General features: G+C 48.5%; 1 long non-coding RNA gene across 1 annotated transcript; it reads left to right on the top strand.

Moving 5' to 3' along the window:
• The first annotated feature begins 1,215 nt into the window (after window positions 1-1,215).
• On the top strand, window positions 1,216-6,001 carry LOC143998249 (uncharacterized). Its single transcript, XR_013277805.1, has 3 exons — window positions 1,216-1,336; window positions 5,468-5,533; window positions 5,650-6,001. It is a non-coding gene; the product is annotated as an uncharacterized LOC143998249 (long non-coding RNA).
• Window positions 6,002-6,026: the final 25 nt, after the last annotated feature.

Consider the following 6,026-nt stretch of genomic DNA (forward strand, 5'->3'; position numbering starts at 1 on the left):
TGCTTTTTTCTGGTGATAGGGAGAAAGGCAGGGATTTAGTCGTTTAGCAAAAGACATCTGGGCAGACTGACACCATTCAGGTCACACATGTAGTTAGTTGTTCTAACTTAGTACATATTTTTCTGACCTAGGTTTCACGTCCTAAATTTATTTTTACTGTTTTGAGTTTAAATATAATTTTAGTAGGAAGTAATACATAGTAAATTCAGAAGAAAAATAATGCCAATGATTTGTTTGTGGAAGAAACTTGGTATAAGCTTAGTCTGGAAAAACATTTGTGTCGATGTTGTCTCCTCCTTTTCAGCATCTCTCCAGTTAGTATGATAAAACAAACTTCAATCAGTCATCGAGTTTGTCCAACAGGAAATTTTCTGTCTACGTTATAGCATCCTATTCCAATTCCAAATAATTGTACATGACAGACAAGCTGGCTCCCGAAATATAAACAGCATAAATACTTTTTTTTTTTTTTTTTTGATGAAAATCTACACTACTCACACACAGAGACGTTGTGAAGTTACAACTGCACTGACTTATCCTTTAAAGTGGAGTTGCCACCAAAAATATAACCTAACTCGTATGTGCATCAAATGGTCTTCTTAAAATTAATTGGATAATAAAAAAATTTTTACTTACCTATTTCTTGCGGTTGCTAGGTGGTCCCACGAAATCTGCCTCTTCCATTGCCCGGGCTAAGAACGTCACTTCCCTCGGCAGCCCGGCTCGCTGAGGCTCCTGGGAGAAGTATGACACCATTTCCCAGGATGCCTTGGGCATCACCGAGGGCTACAATCGCGTTATTTCGAGACCGGAAGTGACGCGATTGCATGTGTAAATTGGCGCCATATTCGATTTGGGAATCCCTTTGTTAGCAGAGGCTGAGTGATCTGGATAGGTGAAGGACGTGCGTCGAGGGGCTCCACCGACTATCTCCACTTATCTATTCAACTACCGACTATCGATTCTGCAGCAGCAATCTTACAACTACAAAAGGTAAGTAATAAATCTTTTTAATTCTGGTGTATTCATTTTTTTAATCTTTTATTTATTTATTTTTTGGTATTTTTTTTTTTTCAGTCTCCATATTATTTAATTAATTTAATTGCATCACATTTACTTGCCTTTGTATTATATAAAAAAAAAAAAAAAAATTCAATTCCCTGTTACTGTTTGAATGTTAAGAATTTTTTTTTTTTTTCATTTATTTATTTATTTATTTTATAATATTTATTTTTTTATTTTTTTATTTTATATTTCAGAATTAATTTTCTTAGTAGTCTCTTCTGTGACTGTCGAATTTTTGGAGGAAAAAAAAAGAAATTTCGTCAATTGAACGGTATTTATTTACTAATTTATTTATACAGTTATTTATTTTTTCTATCCTGCCCACTGCCATTTACCAGCCTGCCTACTCCCAGCCGCCATCCTGCCTACTCCCACCCGCCAGCCTACCGACTCCCCACCCACCATCCTTCCCTCAAACCACCCACCAGCCTGCCTACTCCCACCCACCATCCTGCATACTCGCTCCCACCCACCAGCCTAACCCACAACCCACCTGCCTACTCCCACCCACCATCCTGCATACTCACACCCAACCACCCGCCTGCCCACTACCACCCACCATCCTGCCCACAAACCACCCACCAGCCTGCCTACTCCCACCCACCATCCTGCAGAATTGCTCCCACCCACCGGCCTTACACACAACCCACCTGCCTACTCCCACCCACCAGCCTGCCTACTCACACCCACCATCCTGCATACTCCCACCCACCCGCCTGCCCACTCCCACCCACCAGCCTGCCTACTCGCACCCACCCACCAGCCTGCCCACTCCCACCCACCAGCCTGCCCACTCCCACCCACCAGCCTGCCCATAAACCACCCACCAGTCTGCCTACTCCCACCCACCATCCTGCATACTCGCTCCCACCCACCGGCCTAACCCACAACCCACCTGCCTACTCCCACCCACCATCCTGCATACTCACACCCAACCACCCGCCTGCCCACGAACCACCCACCAGCCTGCCTACTCCCACCCACCATCCTGCAGAATTGCTCCCACCCACCGGCCTAACACACAACCCACCTGCCTACTCCCACCCACCAGCCTGCCTACTCCCACCCACCAGCCTGCCTACTCCCACCCACCAGCCTGCCTACTCCCACCCACCAGCCTGCCTACTCCCTCCCACCAGCCTGCCTACTCACACCCACCATCCTGCATACTCGCTCCCACCCACCGGCGTAACACACAACCCACCTGCCCACTCCCACCCACCATCCTGCCCACAAACCACCCACCAGCCTGCCTACTCCCACCCACAATCCTGCATAATTGCTCCCACCCACCGGCCTAACACACAACCCACCTGCCTACTCCCACCCACCAGCCTGCCTACTCACACCCACCATCCTGCATACTCACTCCCACCCGCCTGCCCACTCCCACCCACCAGCCTGCCTACTCACACCCACCATCCTGCCTACTCGCTCCCACCCACCGGAGTAACACACAACCCACCTGCCCACTCCCACCCACCAGCCTGCCCACAAACCACCCACCAGCCTGTCCACTCCCACCCACCAGCCTGCCCACAAACCACCCACCATCCTGCATACTCTCACCCATCCTATATCTCTCACTCCCACCCAGCATCTCTCTCACTCCCACCCAACAACCCACCCAGCATCTCTCTCTCTCACTCCCACCCAGCATCTCTCTCTCTCTCACTCCCACCCAGCATCTCTTTCTCACTCCCACCCAGCATCTCTCTCTCTCACTCCCACCCAGCATCTCTCTCTCTCACTCCCACCCAGCATCTCTCTCTCTCACTCCCACCCAGCATCTCTCTCACTCCCACCCAACAACCCACCCAGCATCTTTCTCACTCCCACCCAGCATCTCTCTCTCACTCCTACCCAACAACCCACCCAGCATCTTTCTCACTCCCACCCAGCATCTCTCTCTCTCACTCCCACCCAGCATCTTTCTCACTCCCACCCAGCATCTCTCTCTCTCCCACCCAACAACCCACCCAGCATCTTTCTCACTCCCACCCAGCATCTCTCTCTCTCTCACTCCCACCCAGCATGTCTCTCTCTCTCACTCCCACCCAGCATCTTTCTCACTCCCACCCAGCATCTTTCTCACTCCCACCCAGCATCTCTCTCTCACTCCCACCCAGCATCTCTCTCACTCCCACCCAACAACCCACCCAGCATCTTTCTCACTCCCACCCAGCATCTCTCTCTCACTCCTACCCAACAACCCACCCAGCATCTTTCTCACTCCCACCCAGCATCTCTCTCTCTCACTCCCACCCAGCATCTCTCTCTCACTCCCACCCAGCATCTCTCTCTCACTCCCACCCAGCATCTCTCTCTCACTCCCACCCAGCATCTCTCTCTCACTCCCACCCAGCATCTCTCTCACTCCCACCCAACAACCCACCCAGCATCTTTCTCACTCCCACCCAGCATCTCTCTCTCTCCCACCCAACAACCCACCCAGCATCTTTCTCACTCCCACCCAGCATCTCTCTCTCTCTCACTCCCACCCAGCATCTCTCTCTCTCTCACTCCTACCCAGCATCTTTCTCACTCCCACCCAGCATCTCTCTCTCTCACTCCCACCCAGCATCTCTCTCTCTCACTCCCACCCAGCATCTCTCTCTCTCTCACTCCCACCCAGCATCTCTCTCTCTCACTCCCACCCAGCATCTCTCTCTCTCACTCCCACCCAGCATCTCTCTCTCTCACTCCCACCCAGCATCTCTCTCTCTCACTCCCACCCAGCATCTCTCTCTCTCACTCCCACCCAGCATCTCTCTCTCTCTCACTCCCACCCAGCATCTCTCTCTCTCACTCCCACCCAGCATCTCTCTCTCTCACTCCCACCCAGCATCTCTCTCACTCCCACCCAACAACCCACCCAGCATCTCTCTCACTCCAACCCAGCATCTCTCTCACTCCAACCCAGCATCTCTCTCACTCCCACCCAGCATCTCTCTCACTCCCACCCAGCATCTCTCTCACTCCCACCCAGCATCTCTCTCACTCCCACCCAGCATCTCTCTCTCTCACTCCCACCCAGCATCTCTCTCTCTCACTCCCACCCAGCATCTCTCTCTCTCTCTCACTCCCACCCAGCATCTTTCTCACTCCCACCCAGCATCTCTCTCTCTCCCACCCAACAACCCACCCAGCATCTTTCTCACTCCCACCCAGCATCTCTCTCTCTCTCACTCCCACCCAGCATGTCTCTCTCTCTCACTCCCACCCAGCATCTTTCTCACTCCCACCCAGCATCTTTCTCACTCCCACCCAGCATCTCTCTCTCACTCCCACCCAGCATCTCTCTCACTCCCACCCAACAACCCACCCAGCATCTTTCTCACTCCCACCCAGCATCTCTCTCTCACTCCTACCCAACAACCCACCCAGCATCTTTCTCACTCCCACCCAGCATCTCTCTCTCTCACTCCCACCCAGCATCTCTCTCACTCCCACCCAGCATCTCTCTCTCTCACTCCCACCCAGCATCTTTCTCACTCCCACCCAGCATCTCTCTCACTCCCACCCAGCATCTCTCTCACTCCCACCCAACAACCCACCCAGCATCTTTCTCACTCCCACCCAGCATCTCTCTCTCTCCCACCCAACAACCCACCCAGCATCTTTCTCACTCCCACCCAGCATCTCTCTCTCTCTCACTCCCACCCAGCATCTCTCTCTCTCTCACTCCCACCCAGCATCTTTCTCACTCCCACCCAGCATCTCTCTCTCTCACTCCCACCCAGCATCTCTCTCTCTCACTCCCACCCAGCATCTCTCTCTCTCACTCCCACCCAACAACCCACCCAGCATCTCTCTCACTAACGCCCAGTATCCTTGTACCACCCACTAGTCTTCTCACTTACTATTACCAGCCTTAGATATCCCCGTTTGCCCACTATCATCCACCGACCCGGTCAAAACCACCCATCTCCATGATCACCACCAACCAGCTCCTTGTTAACTACAGAACAACCACTATCTCCCTAAGTAATAACTCCTTGCTCAAAAACGCCAACCACCATGCACTGTACCATCAAGTTTTTTGATCTTAAACAATCACCTTCCTACACACTTCCACTAACCTAAGACAATCGCTATCTACAACCTCCTCGATAAACACCACACCCATCAATGGTCAATACCACCCACCTTCAAGTTTGCTACCACCCACCTTCCGACTTAATAACACTCACCACCATGCTCACCACCGCTCACTCAGTGTCAGGCTCAATATTTCCAAAAAAATTTAACGGATCGATCATACTTGCTGCTTCTCTTCATCATCAGAAACTACTTATTACATCTCAGGAAGTTGGCTCTCATGTTAACACAAGTGATCATTTTACAAGTATAATAAACTCATTTCAACTCACTTTTTTTTTTTTTTTATATATATGTTTAGGTAATACTGGTCGTAATCCTATTTGATTATCAGGCGTTGAGTACATTGGTTCGCCTTTTGTTGAAGGTAGGTAGCCTGGATATTTCTGTTACGGTATTTTTAATATTGTTTAGTTTAACATTTATTTTGTTTATACAAATAATAATCATTTTTTTTTATTTTTTTTATTTCCTATTATCTAGATTGAAGAGACAATTGGATTTGATCTTTTTCAAAACCAAGCTATTCAGAATTGTGTATTATATATCTACAATGTTGAATATTTATCACCTTTATTGATTGTTATTAATCTCGATTGTTTGTTTATCTTTCTTTCTCTTTCTGGTTTTTTTTTTTTTTTTTTTTTCTTTTTTTATCTATCTTTATTGTCTATGTTGCAGGTTTTATTTGTCCAATTATCAAGCTTTTTACAAACTATTTTTTTGTATTTATATTTATCACTTGATCTTTATTTAATTTTTTCAATCTCGTCCATTTTTATATTTATTCTTATTATGGATATTTTTGCTCTAGTGCCATTTTGTTATTTTTGTCCTTCGCTTTTCAATATCAATTTTGT

Source organism: Lithobates pipiens, unplaced genomic scaffold (genome assembly GCF_037356315.1).
Source record: "Lithobates pipiens isolate NorthernLeopardFrog02 unplaced genomic scaffold, aLitPip1_a1.2 Scaffold_19, whole genome shotgun sequence".
NCBI classification, from domain to species: domain Eukaryota; kingdom Metazoa; phylum Chordata; class Amphibia; order Anura; family Ranidae; genus Lithobates; species Lithobates pipiens.